We start from the raw sequence: 22,848 nt of genomic DNA, 5'->3' as shown, positions 1-22,848 counted from the left end.
TAGGGTACCATGAAGCTTTTTGGAAAGTTTGAATAGAGGACTTAACGGATCAAGGATTTAATAGGATTTTGGATTATCTATCATCGCCAAGACATGGTCAAGTGTTGACCACAGTACGGAGGGCTAATCAATCGCGTTTTTAATTTTAGTTGAGACAATGACACAACAAATTTCTTGCGACGACGTGGTGGTATGCGAGATTGACTTTGACCATTGACTTTTGACTTTTTGATAAGGTCAAATTTTGGTCGACCGATTAGTTTTAGGTGGGTGTATTACTAACCTTTATATCCTTGCGAGCTAAGGTGTTAGTCTACTTCGTCTCTAAGGTGAGTCTTCTCATTATATTGTAGGACACTAGGCGTCACTGTATGCTTGTTGTCTTTGTGACTCTTGAAAAATATGCTATATAAATTCTGCAAGCTGGGTTGAAACATACTTGTTTGTTCAAATAGATGGTTGGTTAAAATAGATCTATGGGCTGACACAAGACGTCGCGTTAAAATAGACCCGTGGGCTGAAATAGGTCATTGGTTTGGAACTAACACATGAGCTAAAATAGGTTGTTGGGTTAAAACCGACTCGTTATTGTATGCATGGTTATATGTGGTATTTTGGGGAAATCACTAAGCTTTGTGCTTACGGTTTCAAGTTTAAATGCTTTAGGTACTTCTTGTAGCAAGGGGAAGGGAACAACTTGATTGTATTACATCTAACTCAGATTTCACACTTCTGTTTTGATGATTTCATCTTCATGTTGTTTTGAAACCATGACTTATAGATCAGATGATCTTTTGAGGAAATAAATTTGAATGGTTTTCGTTTCTTTAAAAGTGAAATTTTACTTAGTATTTTCAGGATGTTACAATTTGGTATTTTTGGGAAATGGCAAGGCTAGGATCCAGAGCACCACTAGATGTTGTCACTGGTATGTATTCCTATTATATTTATTTTTTCTTTCATTATTTACACTTATGTATTTTATGCTTGTGATTAGGGATATTCCTAGTCAATGATATATCTGGTCTTGTATTCTTTAACTCAAGGGCCAACAGATCATTTGTACATCCTACGTTCAACAAAAATTTTGATGTTAACCTAGGAGAGTTTGATCACGCTTTGGTGGTGGAGATTTCCAACGATTTACTATGAGTGCTTCAAGGTTCTATCATGGTTGTGTCTTGGAGACGTTTCGGGAGAGGTTTATGATCGATTTGATCTTCATTCCTTTGGGAAAGATGATGGTCATCAAAGGTATAGACTGGATCAGTTGATTTAAATCTTTCATTGATTTCGAGCGCTAGTTGGTGAGAGTACATACTCTAAGTGGGGAGAACTGACTATTTATAGTAGGGGCGCCCGGTGCAGTCCAATTATTTGTTCAGTTGTAAGGGCTAGGAGGTACTTACATCATGGATGCTTGTGATATTTGGCGTATATTGTGAATATTCAGGTTGGGAGGAACAAGTCAATCGATGATGTACTGATTATTCGTGCTTTCTTGGATGTGGTTCCTGAGGATTTTCCGAGAGTGCCAACTAAGAGGCAGCTGGACTTTCAGATTGATCTAACCTTGATTGCGGCTCCAATACTCATGGAACCTTATCATCTTACACCTCTTGAGATGCGAGAGTTGCCATACAACTTCAAGAGTTGTTGGACAAGGAGTTTATCAGACTTAATAGTTCCCTTTGGGGAGCACCTATACTATTTGTGAATAATAAAGATGGATCTGATTGTATGTGTATCGACTATAGGGAGTTGAATAAGCTTACGGTGAAGAACCATTATCCACTTATGAGGAATGGATATTTATTTGATCGGCTTCATGGGGCATCTTGGTTCTCCAAAATGGATTCGAGATCGGATTATCATCATATGAGGTTTATTATTTTGTTCAAAAAAACCAAATAACAATTTATTATTTTGTTCTTTTTAATATATATCTTTAATAGTTTATAAATTTACTAAATTATAATTTTAGTTGACTAAATTTATTCATCTATTGTAATACTTTGATATGTACTTTGTATAAAAAAAGTTGTCTATAAAGTAGTAAACTATAATATATTTTTCTTGATAGTTGTTTATAAATTTAGTTCACAACAAATTAATCAATATTATTTAGTTTATATTATTATAGTAAGTTAATACTACAATTATATAATTATTAAAATGTCTTAATTCTTGAAATCTGAATTGAGAAAACCGATCCAACCAAATAATAATTTTTTTTGGTTCTGTAATGCCCCGACTCTCAGGTATGGAATTTCAATATTTATTTCATAATTCTAAGGCCTACTCGACGAGTCGGATGCCTTGACTCGTCGAGTAGGAGCGTGTCCTGGCCACGTGTTAAGTGACCAACTCGCCGAGTCGGAGGAAGGACTCGACGAGTTGGAGCTGGAGGATGAAACCCAAATTTTCGAGGGTTTTGCACCCTATATAAAGGATCATTTGCCCCTTAGCCTCCCCTTATAGCCTTTGAGAGTCCAGAAAAACCTAATACGTGTGTTTGCTCCATTCTTGGGTGATTTTCAATCTTGGAAGGTGTTTTTCAAAGAGAAGACTTGAAGTTTAAGAGGAATAGTGCAAGTGGAGCTTATGGATCTAACCCTTCTGGTTCTTGACATCAGTTTGGAGGTAACAAGAAGTTAACTTGACCCTTTCTCTTTGTAGATCTCATTAGGATAACATTAGGGCTTTCTTACATGTTTATGTTGGCCATTTTTAGTATGGGTTGGGATCTAAAGTTATAACTTCAGATCTGAACTTACCTTAGTCCCTATGTCTATAAAGTCTTCAGCCTTAGAAAGTTTGGACCCTTCCTTTTGAGTTAAACCCCATTTCAAGCTTGGATTTGACATTCTAAGCGTTTAGAGCATTGCATGTGCATAAATTATGCACCTTTACATAAGAAGTATGCCTTAGGAGCCTAGATCTGCAATATGGGGCTTTAGTTTGGTTTGAAAATGTCTGAATAAGATGGGGCTGTAGAGACTCTGCGAGTTGCATGGCCAACTCGGCGAGTCCGATGAAGATTAGCCTTGAAGGTTCCGCATGGACTCAACGAGTTAGAAGGATGACTCGACGAATCACATGGGGTTTTTCCAACTGATTGGACATGCTAGCACTCGACGAGTTTCGAGAGACTTGGTGAGTCAACCCGGGGGTTTTTGGGAGTTTTGGGAGTTTCAAGGGAACTCGACGAGTCGACTCCTGCAATCGGCGAATTGGGTCAACATGGACTGTTGACCTGGACTTTGACTTTGACCTTGACCAAGGGTTGATTACCTGACTTTTGTGGGTATTTCGGTAAGATTGGTAATTTACGGAAATGGTTTCATGGTATACATAGATGGTGAATTTCGTGTGCATGGTACGAGTGTTTGAGTTGTCACTTTGATTCGACAGTTGAGAGGTGAGTTAGTCTCACTATATCAACAGAGTCTAAGGCACCAATGCCAGCCCTTCGGATTTGTATTCGGGTTTATTGCATGCTATGCTTATTGATTTACATCCGGGTAGTTAGATTGGTATCCTGGTTATAGGATGGTTGCCATGATTAGTGATTTGTTAGATCTGCATGTTTACTCATTTATATGTATATGCATATGTTGTTGGTATTTTGGGGGTAACTCACTAAACTTTCGAGCTTACAATTATCGATTATTGCTTCAGGTACTTATGATGATCGCGGGAAGGTATAGGCGTGATTTGGTTCTGGGGGATACTTTGATGAATACAGTATTTTGAAAATAAACTGTAATGACTTAAATGTTTTTAATGTTTCAAAAAGTTTAAAATTGGCCCAAATTTTATGGATGTTACAGGTTCGGATCGGATTTGAATTTAGTTTGGACTATTTGGATCAACGTTTTTAAAACCGAAAGTAATTTGGATTAACTTGATCGGATCGGATTAAATCGATCCATTCAAACGAACACCCCTGGTAATTAACTATCGATGGACCTGTCTTAACTTTCGACTTTTAAGCACTGTACGTTGTTTTTCTGCTTTGTTTTTCTCACACATTTATTATACATCAATTAGTATATATTTACGAAATTTTAGCTAATATACATATACGAACATCCGTGCACATGATTGGATCGCCGCTAAAAATTTGATGCTTTAACATTCAAATACACATTAATATATGAGATCCCGATGGTGTATATGCTTGTATGTACTAAAATTAAAAGAAATATTTGTTGCTTCTTCATCACACACACATACACACATTGTTCTTCTATTCTTTTTCTTTTCTATTTCATTTGAGTCAAAAACTCTTGAATATATCCTAAGAGTATCACTTATTCGTCCAATTAGTTCTACTTGTCCAAGTTTAACTGCCTAAGAGTATCACGTTAATTGGAAAAAGAAGATGGTAAACAAGAGTAGGGTAACACTTTTTTTTAGTTTCAGTAGGATATTTACCAAATTGCCCTAGATATTTAAAAAATAAATAAAGAAAATCGAATATCAGTAACGGATTTCCGACAAAATTTCAAATTTGTTGACTTCCGTCAGTAAACCGTCAGTACAATGTAATGGATTGCCGACCAATTTTATTCTGTTACTAAACCGTCATAAAAGCGTCGCGAATTTCCTAATAATTTGTTCATCCGAAATCCGTCTTTTTTTCCAACGATTTTTTTCGGTCACTATTGCTTTGTTTTTTAGTGAAAACTTATAATCTTGATAAGCCATTAATTTTCCATTCCGTTATACACATACTTATCTACTATTTCTCTTTCCTTCTTTTAAGCTTATTTGACGCCATGCAGGTGCTGCCAAGTGCCACGTAAACATATATCTTTTTTTTTCTTTTCTTTTTGGCCTTTCTATTTCTATTTGGCCAAGTGATTTCTACCCAATAGTTCTTGTTTAAGTTATTAATCACATGTGATTTAAGGTTCTAATAAAATTGCATTAATTCTTTTTTTTAAACGACAAGAAACGTAGGCTGGACAAAAATGCAATGTTACAATTGGTACACAACCAAGGCACACATGAAATAAAGTAAGAGTGTGCTAAATATGGAAGGCACAATGTTTATGTAGGAAGCCTAGAAGAAATACTATAACAAGAATTGCAACCTATAATAGAGCATCTCTCATAGTGACCACCATATTGAATGACTTTTGTCGAGCCCACATTGCCCTTCGGTTAAAGTAACACAATTTTCATGATTGACCAGCAAAACATTTAGACAATTATGACCCTTCTATCGATCAAACATCATAACACTGAATAATATATTGCTTAGACACATTGAACTAGAACAACTAGAAAATATTGGAGGCAACTACAGGGTAAAACCGTCAACCGGTAGATCCTTTTGAGTTTTGAGCGTATTATGTGTTAAAAACATATAAAATGTCACATAATATATAAACTGAATTTGAAAATTTTGGTTTCCGGGTTAATTTGGAAAAAGTGGTAAGATTGTTTTTCTTAATAAATTCTTTTAACATAAGATTTAATGCAACATTTATTTTAGAAAAATATGAGTGAACAATCTTTTTCTTTTTTTAAAGTAAGCGGCCACGATATGTTGGAAAAAAATAAGTGAATAATGTCTTCATGAAGTATCTTTCTCTTTTTCACACTCCAGTATTAAATAGACAACCTTTTTCCATCTTTTAATATTAACTCACTTGGTTATAATCCGTGGATAACATAGATGAAATAGATAAAAAAATTAATTTTAATTAAACTATACGATAAAGTCATTAGATTTTATGATAGAATATAGATTTGATCGATGGATATAGTAAAAATATTAATGTATTTTCTATTATCCCATATAGGGGTTATTTAATTTATCTTTCTTTTTAGACTTACATGAGGCCATGATAAATTTTTAATACGAAAGATAGAAATTAGTTTATAAATTGTTATAATAATCGATACGTAATAAACACTGCAAATTAAATGAAAAATAAAATAAACGAAATATGTATAGTTTAATTAATGACTATAGATAAGAATACAATGACATGTTTATAAAGTAAAGAAACAACAATGATTATACATAATTTTATGCAAAACCACGACTCCTAAAATTCAATTTTCGCCTGCCTCTTACACTGCCATCTCCACCCCCTCATCTATCGCCGTCATGGCCTCCTTTGTCCACCGTCATCGCCGACACGAACCTTCACCGTCGCACCCCTCAATCTTCCATCTCCATCTCCTCTCGCCCATCGTCTCCTATGTCTGGTCGTCTCCCATCTGTAGTCGTCTCCCTTCTCCGACCATCACAAGATTGTTTAGGGTTTAGGGTTTATTTCAAGTTGTATAAAAAAACCAGATTGTGATTGTGTCATATCATTTACAAGTTTGAAGTCGAAAAACTTGTCAACTTGAAGAAGAAAGGCTTCGGAAAGCAGGGAGCAGCAAAGCAATTATTGACATATCCGCCTCACGAAGTTAGAAATGATACCAGAGGAGATTATTCAGGTGAGAAAGTTATTTTCATAAATATGAACATAAAAACTTTTGATTTTTTAGGTTATAAGAAAACGATGCATATTAAAATTGTGCTTTTTATATCCATAATTTAAGGGATTCCTTAAAGATTACATAGTTATATAAATTAGTTGTTTTGAAAATTTTATGGATTGTGAATAGTCTGTAAAAGATGTAGAATTTTAGGGGCAAATGATGTAATAAATTACATATGGCATAAATGTCTGATTATAAAGTAGTTGTTTTTAGTAGGGGCAAAACAATCAAAATTGTCCTCTCATTTGTATTTTTTATAACATCATACTTTTAATTAGATTTGAAGAAAAAGAAAGATAACATTGCAGAATTTTTATTATTGAAGTACAATGCTATTTTTTTTTGCATAAATTTAAAGTTTCTTTTTACTTATTTTTTTTTTCTGCGTATAACATTTAGAATGATGTATTACAATGTTAATAATAAAAGTAGTTATAATGAAACAAATATGACATGGAATGGAGTCTTGGATTCCTATTCCGTTTTTCCATGATCCATTCCAATTACATTGAAAAAATAAGTTTCTTTTCCCTCGTTTAATGGAATGAGCCGCTACTTCTGAAGGAAACAATTCCTTCTAGTCTGTCAATTTCCATTTTATTAGTCAAATGGTCTGTTTTTTTTTCTCTAAAATTAAGATGAAACATACAGGTGATCTCCATCACCGACTCCGTACCCTATCTCAGATCCAAAAAGTCATGTGACAGCTGCTCGCGCTCGACCCGTGGAATATAGTGAGCGTGGAACATCTCCCTGAATTGATCCCAAGTAACTGAAACTTTCAGATCATCTGTATACGATCCAGTCATCAACCTCCACCAGTCCTTTGTCCCGGATCTCAGCAAGTTTAGGGCACATATGGCCTTCTAGTCAGCAGGACATGAGCAGATGAAGAAACATCCCTCCACGTCCGACATCCACCTCATGGTTATGATCAAAACCTGAGTGCCGTCAAAAGTCGAGGGATTTGTGTTATCGAAGTCCCGGTACTAAAAAGACCCATTGGTCTTCCCCCTGCCGTTGTTACAACCACTTTAGCTGTTGCGGCAGCCGTCTTAGTTAAGGCTGTATATTTGTCATCAAAGTACTCCATCATGACGGTCTTAATAGACCCAAACATCTCTGAAATCTGACCCCGGACAATCTCGACTACCTCCTCGCTGGTGATTTCCCTGACATGATCCTCTGTCAACACTGGCCCACCATGGCCGATAGCCTCGGGCGCTGTCTGGGCATCCTGACTTCCCTGTCCTAATCCCAATCAAGATTTAGTCTCAAAACGCCTCGTAACAACCACACTAAAAAATTTACTAGGAAGATATCATATAGTCCACATAAATAATAGGGAACCAACTCCCAACAAAACCCCGGGGGTTGTGACTTCCTTGATACGCGTATGGTTCCTGTGCTTTCAGTAGTACAAACCCATACTACCTTCCACACCTACCCATATTTATCTCAAGTATCATCACAATGCCCTAACAATATACATAAACATGGCAAGCACTCAATCCTCACTCCTATAGGAATGCTAAATATCTCATACTAGCCTACCAACCTATCACAAACCATCCATGAAACTTCTACCCACCCTGCAACACTTGTGTATGCTATCCGTACATAACGTTGGACCATATAGACTTTTGAATACTTGATCCAACCATAAGCCCTTCATCAAACAAGCATGGGAAATAAGGCCACACCAAACATTCTCAGGCTATAAGATCTTAATTATGTATGGCCGGGATGCGGACACTAAGCAACCACAGTAATAATGTCAATTTCATATAAGGAAAGCCCTAGGCTATCAAGCATCATACAATCAGGCAATTCTTTCATGCAAATCCTGAAAATCCCTAGCCTAGTACTAGCATGCTGTTGTATGATATCATAACATCAAATATCCGTATGGTATTTTGGGCTCTACTTACTGGCTCCGGCTGATCGTACACTTTGTACTCTCCTTTTGTATTTTTAAAACTGTTTTAAAATCATTTTTTTTGAAAATCTTTCCCATGATTTGAGACTGGATTCACACGAGTGTTCCTCCAATTCACTCAAACCATGACTCTGATACAAACTTGTAACATCCATAAAATCATGACAATTTAAAAGATTTTTGATCATTCAAAAACCAATAGTTATTACAATTTTTTTTTCAAAACAGTTTCATATTAGAGAATCCCAGTAATGAAAACATAAATCATGAGGAGGTGGACGATCACGCCTTCACCTTTCCGCGATCCGCACAAGTACCTGAACCAATAATCGATATATGTAAACTTGAAGGCTTAGTGACTTACCCTGAAATACCCATACACACAACAATATACACATAAATACAAAAATCATACTATGGGTCCAATCAACCTTTGGGTCGGAATACCCCAGGCCCACATCTATCGGGTTGGAATGCCAACATACTAAGGGTCTAATCATCATCGGGATGGAGTACTCTCGGGCCAGAACCATTGGGTTGGAATTCCCACAAACTACGAGTCCAATCATTCTCGGGATGGAATACTCAAGGCCCACAATCATTGGGTTGGAATGCCTACATACTACGAGTCCAATCATCCTCAGGATGGAATACTCATGGCCCACAACCATCAAGTTGGAATACCCAGGTCTATTGGATCTCGCACAAAGAATATATGCCTCAACCACTAATCAAACATGTGCACATATATCAGATAATCATATATCAATTTATAGATAGGAAAACCGATCTAACAGATCATAGCAGCATAATAACATCCTATCTACCAGGATAACGATCTAACATATCATACAAGCATAACACCATCCTATCTACTAGGATACTAATATTACATAACATATCAGGATAACAATCCAAAAAGGGCCGGTGTTGGTGCCTTAGAACCTTGAGTATAGTGAGGAGAACTCACCTCGCAACTTTCGAACTGTAGATATAAGATCACACTCTCGAATCACAGCCACGAACTCCACCACCTATAATCTCCCTAGGACCATTTCCGTAAATTCCCAATTTACTAAAATACCCTCGGAAGTCAATCTTGGTCAACGCTGGTCAAACTCAAAGTCAACGATCAGGTCAACAGTCCATGTTGACCCAACTCGTCGAGGCGTGATTTGGTTCTGGGGGATACTTTGATGAATACACTATTTTGAAAATAAACTGTAATGACTTAAATGTTTTTAATGTTTCAAAAAGTTTAAAATTGGCCCAAATTTTATGGATGTTACAGGTTCGGATGGGATTTGAATTTAGTTTGGACTATTTGGATCAACGTTTTGAAAACCGAAAGTAATTTGGATTAACTTGATCGGATCGGATTAAATCGATCCATTCAAACAAACACCCCTGGTAACTAACTATCGATGGACCTGTCTTAACTTTCGACTTTTAAGCACTGTACGTTGTTTTTCCGCTTTGTTTTTCTCACACATTTATTATACATCAATTAGTATATATTTACGAAATTTTAGCTAATATACATATACGAACATCTGTGCACATGATTGGATCCCCGCTAAAAATTTGATGCGTTAACATTCAAATACACATTAATATATGGGATCCCGATGGTGTATACGCTTGTATGTACTAAAATTAAAAGAAATATTTGTTGCTTCTTCATCAGACATACATACACACATTGTTCTTCTATTTTTTTTCTTTTCTATTTCATTTGAGTCAAAAACTCTTGAATATATCCTAAGAGTATCACTTATTCGTCCAATTAGTTCTACTTGTCCAAGTTTAACTGCCTAAGAGTATCACGTTAATTGGAAAAAGAAGATGGTAAACAAGAGTAGGGTAACACTTTTTTTTAGTTTCAGTGGGATATTTACCAAATTGCCCTAGATATTTAAAAAATAAATAAAGAAAATCGAATTTCAGTAACGGATTTCCGACAAAATTTCAAATTTGTTGACTTCCGTCAGTAAACCGTAAGTACACTGTAATGGATTACCGACCAATTTTATTCTGTTATAAACCGTCATAAAAGCGTCGCGAATATCCTAATAATTTGTCCGTCCGAAATCCGTCTTTTTTCCAATGATTTTTTTCGATCACTATTGCTTTGTTTTTTAGTGAAAACTTATAATCTTGATAAGCCATTAATTTTCCATTCCGTTATACACATACTTATCTACTATTTCTCTTTCCTTCTTTTAAGCTTATTTGACGCCATGCAGGTGCTGCCAAGTGCCACGTAAACATATATCTTTTATTTTCTTTTCTTTTTGGCCTTTCTATTTCTATTTGGCAAAGTGATTTCTACCAAATAGTTCTTGTTTAAGTTATTAATCACATGTGATTTAAGGTTCTAATAAAATTGCATTAATTCTTTTTTTTTTAAACGACAAGAAACGTAGGCTGGACAAAAATGCAATGTTACAATTGGTACACAACCAAGACACACATGAAATAAAGTAAGAGTGTGCTAAATATGGCAGGCACAATGTTTATGTAGGAAGCCTAGAAGAAATAATATAGCAAGAATTGCAACCTATAATAGAGCATCTCTCATAGTGACCACCATATTGAATGAATTTTGTCGAGCCCACATTGCCCTTCGGTTAAAGTAACACAATTTTCATGATTGACCAGCAAAACATTTAGGCAACTATGTCCCTTCTATCGATCAAACATCATCACACTGAATAATATATTGCTCAGACACATTGAACTAGAATAACTAGAAAATATTGGAGGCAGCTACAGGGTAAAACCGTCAACCGGTAGATCCTTTTGAGTTTTGAGTGTATTATGTGTTAAAAACAAATAAAATGTCACATAATATATAAAATGAACTTGAAAATTTTGGTTTCCTGGGTTTATTTGGAAAAAGTGGTAAGATTGTTTTTCTTAATAAATTGACAAAACTGCAAATTTGGTCCTTGTGGTTTTCAAAAACCTTTGGATGGGGTCCAAAAAGTTTCCAGCTTGCATGGAACGTCCAAAATCAAGGTTTTTCTGGGTTTTTGGTCCAAAAAAACTTAAAAAGACAATTATGCCCTTTTATTTTCTTTTTTGTATTTTTTTATAATTATTCTAATGTTGTTTTAATTAAAAAATAAAGAAAAAAGAAAAAAAAAGTATCCCCACCCCCTCTCTCTCTCTCTCTCTCTCTCTCTCTCTCTTAGTCTTCTCAAAAATCTCATGGAATTCATCTCTGATAACCCCAAATTATTGAACAAAATCCAAAATCAAGTAATAAAAAGAAATTGAAACCCAAACACAAAGACACACACATTCTAGCGTAAAGCACCCACATCGATTGGAAACAATCTCATCACAGTGAGTCTCTTGTCTCGATCGGACGAAGCAAACAAGAGGGGGAAGTCAATCACCTTCAAATTAGAGTGGTGGCTGGACAGAGAGGGTCGACGGAAGCATCATTCGGAGGTGGTGATGGTTCACAACAGTGGCAGCAACGAGGTGGAGGTCAGTGACGGGTGGCAAGCGATAGCAGCTCCACTGCCTCATTCCCTTTGCGTCTAGCAACAACAATCGAGATGGAAGAAGAATGGGGAAAAACATAACAAACACAGCAACAACAAATTTCTTGGAGTCTAATTCTGAATCTCACAAGAACATATATACACACAGATTTCTTGATTTCTTATAAAATTCCCTTTTTTTGGACCTTCGATTTTGGATCTGCGTGTTCTTGGACCTCCGATTTTACTCTGTAACTCAACTAAATCAAGACCTTCATCCATGTTCAAAAGCCATTACAAAACTGCAACTAAATCAAGACCAAGACCCATAAATTCCATGAAATCAAACCCAATGAACTTAAATCACCACATCCAACCCTTGACCTTCAACATTGAATCAATAAATCAAAGTTATCCACCCAGAAATCGAACCATTGGACGTCTACGGTTGCATCGTGGGTAAGGGGTAAGGCTGTGAACTTCTCAAGTTCAGTAGTATCCATGGATTCGCTCTAGAAACTCATTGGAAAGTACATCGTTAAGAGACTAGACAGTGAACTTCTCAGGCGAAGGAGAGAGAAAAGGGGCGAGTGAAAGAGTATGTGATGGAGAGGGTGAGAAAGAAGAAAGAAAGAAAGAGTTCAGGCATATCATGTAAGGAAGAAGTCAAGTAGATGGAGGCATGTGGGATGTAGTCGATGGACAATGAGAGAAAAGGCCGAGAGGGTTAGGAAAATACAGTAACAGGTTTTTTTTGCTTTCTTGAGAGAGAGAGAGAGAGAGAGGAGGGTTTTGGTGAGATTTTATTTTTTATTTTTTATTCTTAAGTAGTTAAATACCAAAATAAATAAAGAAAATATAAAAAAGAAATGAAAAGGGAAAAATCGACTTTTCAAGTGTATCAGGGACCAAAAACTCAGAAAAACTTTGATTTTGGACTTTCCATGCAAGTTGGAAACTTTTTGGACCCTATCCAAAGTTTTTTGAATACCACAAGGACCAAATTTGTAGTTTTGTCTAATAAATTCTTTTAACATAAGATTTGCAACAATTATTTTAGAAAAATATAAGTGAACAATCTTTTTCTTTTTTTAAAGTAAGCGGCCACGATATGTTGGAAAAAAATAAGTGAATAATATGTTCATGAAGTATCTTTCTCTTTTTCACACTCCAGTATTAAATAGATAACCTTTTTCCATCATTTAATATTAACTCACTAGGTTATAATCCGTGGATAACACAGATGAAATAGATAAAAAAAATTAATTTTAATTAAACTATACGGTAAAATCATTAGATTTTATGATAGAATATAGATTTGATCGATGGATATAGTAAAAATATTAATGTATTTTCTATTATCCCATATAGGGGTTATTTAATTTTATCTTTCTTTTTAGACTTACATGATGCCATGATAAATTTTTAATACGAAAGATAGAAATTAGTTTATAAATTGTTATAATAATCGATACATAATAAACACTACAAATTAAATGAAAAATAAAATAAACGAAATATTTATAGTTTAATTAATGACTATAGATAAAAATACAATGGCATGTTTATAAAGTAAAGAAACAACAATGATTATACATAATTTTATGCAAAACCACGACTCCTAAAATTCCATTTTCGCCTCCCTCTTACACTGCCATCTCCACCCCCTCATCCATCTCCGTCATGGCCTCCTTTGTCCACCGTCATCGCCGACACGAACCTTCACCGTCGCACCCCTCAATCTTCCATCTCCGTCTCCTCTCGCCCATCGTCTCCTATGTCTGGTCGTCTCCCATCTGTAGTCGTCTCCCTTCTCCGGCCATCACAAGATTGTTTAGGGTTTAGGGTTTGTTTCAAGTTGTATAAAAAAACCAGATTGTGATTGTGTCATATCATTTACAAGTTTGAAGTCGAAAAACTTGTCAACTTGAAGAAGAAAGGCTTCCGAAAGCAGGGAGCAGCAAAGCAATTATGGACATATCCACCTCACGAAGTCAGAAATGATACCAGAGGAGATTATTCAGGTGAGAAAGTTATTTTCATAAATATGAACATAAAAACTTTCGATTTTTTAGGTTATAAGAAAACGATGTATATTAAAATTGTGCTTTTTATATCCATAATTTAAGGGATTCCTTAAAGATTACATAGTTATATAAATTATTTGTTTTGAAAATTTTTTGGATTGTTAATAGTCTTGTTCAGTTTCCAGATTCTAATCTCATGTATGTGTTTAAATTGTTCCCTTGCTTCTTTTTATCAACAAATTTGGAGTTAAAATTAAGGTTAAATGATTCTTTATGCAGCGGTGTTTCAAAAGTGTCGATTCTTTTTCATTTTGTACAACAATGTTGACTTAGTTTTTCAACCAATTTATGCAACTGGCATGAATTTTGCAACATGTTTCAACTGTTTGATCATATTACAGGTCAATGGTAAATGGTTGCATATTTGTTATAAATACCAGATTGTTTCATAAATTGGGGAAAAATGTGAAATCTGCATAACGAAGCATTTAAGCCTTAGAAAGTAGAAACAAATAAGTGTGTGTGTGTATATATACACATATATATATATATATATATATATATATATATATATATATATATATATATAATGTTGTTTATATCTTCAAACAATATTTAATATATTAATTTAAAGTAACATTTATAGTTATGAAAAAAAACCTGGGTTAGTGATTATGTTTTCAAAGTTTCAATCATGTTTTACATCGTCAACCATCTAGGACACGGTTTATTACCTACTTAACTCGGATCAAGCTTGGTGGACTAATTTTACGTTATACACTCCACATAAAAACCTTCACATCCAAAATTGTATATATGCATTGTGTTTAATATTGGCATGGTATAAAATTTTCTGTAGTATTTGAAAATTCAAAGTACAATGCTTTAATAGGAAACAATTAAGAAAAGTTTGAAAATTTATTTTTTAGGCAACATATATTGATGGAGAAAAAGCGAAATTGTTAACCCGATACATGTTTGGTAGACTAATTATACGGTATACACTCTTTATATAAAACCTTCACATGACAAATTTTATATATGTATTGTGTTTAATATATACATGGAATAAAAGTTTACATAATATCTGAAAAATTGAAAACACAATGGTTAAATAGAAAAGAACTTATAAAAGGTTTAAAAGTACAATGGTATAATCATAAGATTTAAATGGTTTAAAATGAAAGAAAGTAGGATTCATCAACATGATGAAAAAAGTTATCAAGTAAATAGAAAAAAAAGGGTTTTAAAGTATATTGTCATTAAAGGGAATATTCCCTTGTAAAACATGCTAATAAAAATGTTAAATAATCTTTTGCAATAAAAATGTTAAAAATTCTTATGCAATAAATCTGTTATAAAGTACAAAGCTATATTTTGCATATTAGAGTTTCATTTTTAATTTCATTTTTATATAAAAATGCATAAAAAGGAAACGAAATACAACAGAAATGTGAATTATTAGAAATTAAAATTTTATAAAAGCAAATTTTTATAAATTACAATTCTATATATTCTGCATATTCTATAAATTTTCATTGTTTTTCTTCAATTTTATTTAAAAAATGTTGAAAAAAAAGATAATAAAGCTGAAATGTGACTTTTGTAAAGCAGTTTGTAGAGTAGGGGCAAAATATTCCAAATTTGTTGCCATATTTATATTCCATTACGACACATCGACACACATGAAACAATGTACTTTTAAAAATGGACCATGTAATCCAGCATAAAAAAAATACTACGGAAAGTATAATGCTATTTATTACATAATTTTGAAGTTTTTTCTATTTTTTTATATGTGTTTTGGTAAAGGATGTAGAATTCCAGGAGATAATCAGTGACACAGCAAAATAACATACTATCTTATGGAACATTGTTAAAAATAAATTTGTATAAAGTACAAACCTATATGATGCATATTCTCAAAAGTTTCATTGTTTAATTAAAATTTTCTATATAAAATGCAGAAAAAAACATTATACGTTCAAAATTGGACCATGTAATCTGGCATAAAAATTATTAATGAAAGTACAATGCCATTTATTGCATACTTTTGAAGGTTTTTGTTTTTTTTTTCCTGTTAAAGATGTAGAATTTTAGGGGCAAATGATGTAATAAATTACATATGGCATAAATGTCTGATTATAAAGTAGTTGTTTTTAGTAGGGGCAAAACAATCAAAATTGTCCTCTCATTTGTATTTTTTATAACATCATACTTTTAATTAGATTTGAAGAAAAAGAAAGATAACATTGCAGAATTTTTATTATTGAAGTACAATGCTATTTTTTTTGCATAAATTTAACGTTTCTTTTTACTTATTTTTTTTTCTGCGTATAACATTTAGAATGATGTATTACAATGTTAATAATAAAAGTGGTTATAATGAAACAAATATGACATGGAATGGAGTCTTGGATTCCTATTCCGGTTTTCCATGATCCATTGCAATTACATTGAAAAAAATAAGTTTCTTTTCCCTCGTTTAATGGAATGAGCCGCTACTTCTGAAGGAAACAATTCCTTCTAGTCTGTCAATTTCCATTTTATTAGTCAAATGGTCTGTTTTTTTTCTCTAAAATTAAGATGAAACATACAGGTGATCTCCATCACCGACTCCGTACCCTATCTCAGATCCAAAAAGTCATGTGACAGCTGCTCGCGCTCGACCCGTGGAATATAGTGAGCGTGGAACATCTCCCTGAATTGATCCCAAGTAACTGAAACTTTCAGATCATCTGTATACGATCCAGTCATCAACCTCCACCAGTCCTTTGTCCCGGATCTCAGCAAGTTTAGGGCACATATGGCCTTCTAGTCAGCAGGACATGAGCAGATGAAGAAACATCCCTCCACGTCCGACATCCACCTCATGGTTATGATCAAAACCTGAGTCCCGTCAAAAGTCGAGGGATTTGTGTTATCGATGTCCCGGTACTGAAAAGACCCATTGGTCTTCCCCCTGCCGTTGTTACAACCACTTTAGCTGTTGCGGCAGCCGTCTCAGTTAAGGCTGTATATCTGTCATCAAAGTACTCCATCATGACGGTCTTAATAGACCCAAACACCTCTGAAATCTGACCCCGGACAATCTCGACTGCCTCCTCGCTGGTGATTTCCCTGACATGATCCTCTGTCAACACTGGCCCACCATGGCCGATAGCCTCGGGCGCTGTCTGGGCATCCTGACTTCCCTGTCCTAATCCCAATCAAGATTTAGTCTCAAAACGCCTCGTAACAACCACACTAAAAAATTTACTAGGAAGATATCATATAGTCCACATAAATAATAGGGAACCAACTCCCAACAAAACCCCGGGGGTTGTGACTTCCTTGATACGCGTATGGTTCTTGTGCTTTCAGTAGTACAAACCCATACTACCTTCCACACCTACCCATATTTATCTCAAGTATCATCACAATGCCCTAACAATATACATAAACATGGCGAGCACTAAATCCTCACTCCTATAGGAATGCTAAATATCTCATACTAGCCTTCCAACCTAGCACAAACCATCCATGAAACTTCTACCCACCCTGCAACACTTGTGTATGCTAGCCGTACATAACGTTGGACCATATAGACTTTCAAATACTTGATCCAACCATAAGCCCTTCATCAAACAAGCATGGGAAATAAGGCCACACCAAACATTTTCAGGCTATAAGATCTTAATTATGTATGGCCGGGATGCAGACACTAAGCAACCACAGTAATAATGTCAATTTCATATAAGGAAAGCCCTAGGCTATCAAGCATCATACAATCAGGCAATTCTTTCATGCAATTCCTGAAAATCCCTAGCCTAGTACTAGCATGCTGTTGTATGATATCATAACATCAAATATCCGTATGGTATTTTGGGCTCTACTTACTGGCTCCGACTGATCGTACACTTTGTACTCTCCTTTTGTATTTTTAAAACTGTTTTAAAATCATTTTTTTTGAAAATCTTTCCCTTGATTTGAGACTGGATTCACACGATTGTTCCTCCAATTCACTCAAACCATGACTCTGATACCAACTTGTAACATCCATAAAATCATGACAATTTAAAAGATTTTTGATCATTGAAAAGCCAATAGTTATTACAATTTTTTTTTCAAAATAGTTTCATATTAGAGAATCCCAGTAATGAAAACATAAATCATGAGGAGGTGGACGATCACTCCTTCACCTTTCCGCGATCCGCACAAGTACCTGAACCAATAATCGATATATATATATATATATAAACTTGAAGGCTTAGTGACTTACCCTGAAAATACCCATACACACAACAATATACACATAAATACAAACATCATACTATGGGTCCAATCAACCTTTGGGTCGGAATACCCCAGGCCCACAACTATCGGGTTGGAATGCCAACATACTAAGGGTCTAATCATCATCGGGATGGAGTACCCTCGGCCCAGAACCATCGGGTTGGAATTCCCACAAACTACGAGTCCAATCATTCTCGGGATGGAATACTCAAGGCCCACAATCATTGGGTTGGAATGCCTACATACTACGAGTCCAATCATCCTCAGGATGGAATACTCATGGCCCACAACCATCAGGTTGGAATACCCATGTCTATTGGATCTCGCACAAAGAATATATGCCTCAACCACTAATCAAACATGTGCACATATATCAGATAATCATATATCAATTTATTGACAGGAAAACCGATCTAACAGATCATAGCAGCATAATAACATCCTATCTACCAAGATAACGATCTAACATATCATACAAGCATAACACCATCCTATCTACTAGGATACTAATATTACATAACATATCAGGATAACAATCCAAAAAGGGCCGGCGTTGGTGCCTTAGAACCTTGAGTATAGTGAGGAGAACTCACCTCGCAACTTTCGAACTGTAGATATAAGATCACACTCTCGAATCACAGCCACGAACTCCACCACCTATAATCTCCCTAGGACCATTTCCGTAAATTCCCAATTTACTAAAATACCCTTAGAAGTCAATCTTGGTCAACGCTGGTCAAACTCAAAGTCAACGATCAGGTCAACAGTCATGTTGACCCAACTCGTCGAGTTCAACTTGTTGCCTCATCAAGTTCTTTTAGAGCTCTTAGAACCATGAAAACCCTAGTCGACTCACCGAGTTTCTAGACAACTCGTAGAGTTCATGCGATGTCCAAATATTGGGAAAACCCTAGCTGACTTGTTGAGTCATCTCATTGACTCGCCGAGTCCATGCAGAAACCAAACAACAGGAAAACTTTTCCTAACACGTCGAGTCGTCTTATCCGACTCGTAGATTTCATGCAGTCCATTTCTTGTCCATGTGATTTTAAGCTACTCCAAAGCTCCACTTGGTAGATCTAGCCTCTTAGGGCCTGGTTACCACGTAAAGTTGAAAACTTTACGTGCATGCAAGGTTTTATGAAGCTAAAACACTCATAACTAGCTTAGAATAAGGTTTTGGACATGAAGAAGGGCCAAAGCTTCATAAAGCTTGAAGCTTTATGTCCTTTAGGGCCTGGAAGGGTCTGGATCTGAAGCTATGCCCTAGTGACAAGCTCAAATTCGATGATGACTCCATTGTTGTACCAAAATGCTCATTTTCTGACATAAAAAGGGATCTAACAAATGGAAATCCATGGTAGAGGAATTTTTAGCTTCAAGTGCAAGCCAAGACATAGTAGATATGGGATCTACAAGCCTCTTCTCATTCCAAGCTTCTAAAACTCTAAGCTTCTTCAAAAATGCACCAAAAACACACTTTAATCCTTCACACACTCAAAGGTGGGGTTTAGATCGATTAGGGGTTCTTCTGGCCGTCAAGGGGTGGTAAGGAGGCTGGAGTAGGGGCTTGAGGTGATGCAAACCCTAAAAGTTAGGGTTTCCCGTTCCAGCCCCAACTCGTCGAGTTGGTCACTTGAGTCACGCGGCCATATCCGTTTCTAAACGATGAGTTGGGGCACCCAACTCGTCGAGTAGGTCTTTAAATTGGAATAAATAAAGTGGTAAAATAATATGTGGGATTCGGGATGTTACAATTACATTCAGCAAGAATTTCAATGTTGACCTAGGAGAGTTTGATCATCCTATGGTGGTGGAGATTTCCAACGATTATACTATGAGTGCTCCGAGGGTCAATCATGGTTGTGTCTAGCAGATGATTCAGGAGAGGTTTTCGATCGATCTCTTCTTCATTCCTTTGGGAGAAATTACGGTCATCATAGGTATAGACTGGCTCAGTCGATTTAAATATTTGACTGATTTTGAGTGCCAATTGGTGAGAGTTCATACCCCAAGTGGGGTAGAATTGATTATTCATTGTAGGGGCACCCGAAGCAGGCTAATTTTTGTTTGGTTGTGAGGGCTAGGAGGTATTTAGATCACAAATGCTCGTGATATTTGGCGTATATTATGGATATTCAGATGGAGGGGAAAAATTATATCGACGATCTACTGATTATTTGGGATTTCTTGGATGTGTTTCACAAGGATTTTTCGAGAGTGCCAACCGAGTAGCAACTAGAGTTTAAGATTGATCTAATCCTGAGTGCAACTCCAATAGTTAAGAAACCTAATCATCTTGTACCTTTTGAGATGTGAGTGTCGCCACACAACTTGAAGAGTTGTTGGACAAGGAATTTATCAGACCTTATAGTTCCCCCTGGGGAGCACTTACACTATTTTTGAAGAAAAAAGATGGATCTGATCGTATGTGTATTGACTATAGGGAGTTGAATAAGCTTACGGTGAAGAACCATTATACACTTATGAGGATTGAGGATTTATTTTATCAGCTCCATGGGGCATCTTGGTTCTCCAAAAATGATTTGACATCAGATTATCATCATATGAGGGTCTGGGACAAAGATTTAAAAAAAAGAATAAACTGCATAAATGGTCCCTGTGGTTTGCTCAAAATTGCCACTTTGGTCCAAAAAAGTATGGACTAGCATCATAGGTCCAAAGATTTCATTTTCTCTCTCTCTCTCTCTCTCTCTCTCTCTCTCTTTTTTTTCTCTCTCTCTCTCTATCTCTCTTCATAAAACAAAATAAGTCTCTCTCACTCTTTCTCTCACCCCTACAAAATCGATCTTCATCGTTATGATTTTCAGAAAAATGGAACATCACCACCACCATATGATGAAGAGTTGAACCAGATTCATACTCTCTCTCTCTCTCTGTCTATCTATCTCTCTCTCTCTCTCTCTCTCCTATTGATTCATACACATACAGACAAGGCTCGACAAGATGAATATTTGGGAACAAGATGAAGATGAAGAAATCAGGGGAAAGATGAAGATGAAGATCTTGTATTAATCTCATAGCTAATACACAAATTTTCAGGGGAAAGAAATCAATTTCTTTCCTTCAAACACAAACAGACGCATACACTTCAGAAATCAATATCTTGCCTTCAAATCTGGTTTCTTCTTCAAATCTCGATTGTCGAGTGATAGCTAATCCAGATGTTGAACAAAAGCCCTAATCGACAACTTAAATCAGGTCCTTCATTCTCCATCATCATCATTTTCTTCTTTGCAAACCCACCATGACACTGCATTGTTTCAGTATGTAAATCAAGAATTGGAAGAATCTGGAGAAAGGGTTTCTAGGGTTAATGATTGCCAAGAAGATGACAACAAAGATGATGAATTGCATGTTCGAAGAGAAAGGGATAATCAACAGCCATCGTTATTAGGTTGCTGCTTCATGCAAGACAACAACTACAGAAGAGAAGCAAGATCTTTCTGCTATGGAGATTGGATGGCTCACTAATGTGCGCCATGTAGCACATGTTACCTTCAATCGGTTCAATGGGTTATTGGGTCTTCCTGTTGAGTTTTAAAGACGAACACCCTTTCATCCTTTTCTCCCATATATTGAAATCGAAGACTTGAGTTTACATCCTTTTAGTATGCTTAAACCGAAGTCCAATTTTGAGAAGTTCATTCAAAACGTTGATTATCTTCAGAAATCAATAGCCTTTCATTCATCCATTCATAAATGATCTGGAGAGAGAGAGATGTATTTTTTCTATTATAAAATTCTATAAAAATAAATTAGAATGGATAGATTTTCTTTTTATTTTTCTTTTAATTAGATAAGTATTTAAATAAACTAAAAATACTAGAAAAAGACAAAAGTATGGGTAAAATCTTCAATATAAAAAAGTTCAAAGCAAATTGGACCAAACTCGCAACAAAATGAAAAGTTTGGACTACTGGTGCTAGTCCAAATCTTTTTGGACTAAAGTGGCAATTTTTAGCTAACCACAGGGACCATTTGTGTAATTTTGTCAATAAAAACTTTCAAAACATGTTATGGGAAATATGAGTTCGTGGTGTTGCATTTAGGCTCACTAACGAACTGGTGGAGTTTATAGATCTCATGATCTAGGTCTGTAGATCGACGTTAGACTGATATGTGATTGTGTTGATTATGGTATCTTGGTCTATTCTAGGATCAGTGAGTAGCATGAGGAGTACTTGTGGGAGGTTTCGATGTCCCCATTTGTGATTCACAGTTTCCTTGGGTTAGCAGGATACTACAGGAAATTTTTTGAGTAATTCTCCAAGATTATAGATCCTTTGACATGATTAACAAAGAAGAATGTCACTCTTCGGTGGGGGCATAAGCAGTAGGCAACATTCTGGGTTTTGAGACAGAAGTAGTGTAAGGCACTGATATTGATCCTACCCGAGGATGTGGATGATTTTGTGGCATACTATGATGTATTGATTTTGGGTTTGCGTGTTGGGCTTATGTAGAGGATTCATGTTATCGCGTACGCTTAGAGGTAGTTATAGACTCACATGGCGAATTATCCAACTCATGACTTGGAGCTAAGGGTAGTGGTTATTGGGCATAAGATTTGGTGGCA

General features: G+C 35.6%; 1 pseudogene; it reads left to right on the top strand.

The window, feature by feature from the left end:
• The window catches only part of LOC111908895 (aspartic proteinase 36-like), a 51,602-nt pseudogene extending 29,859 nt beyond the window's left edge, over positions 1 to 21,743 (top strand).
• Positions 21,744 to 22,848: the final 1,105 nt, after the last annotated feature.

The sequence above is a fragment of the Lactuca sativa genome, chromosome 1 (assembly GCF_002870075.4).
Source record: "Lactuca sativa cultivar Salinas chromosome 1, Lsat_Salinas_v11, whole genome shotgun sequence".
NCBI lineage: Eukaryota > Viridiplantae > Streptophyta > Magnoliopsida > Asterales > Asteraceae > Lactuca > Lactuca sativa.
This window is presented reverse-complemented; position numbering and strand designations above follow the sequence as displayed.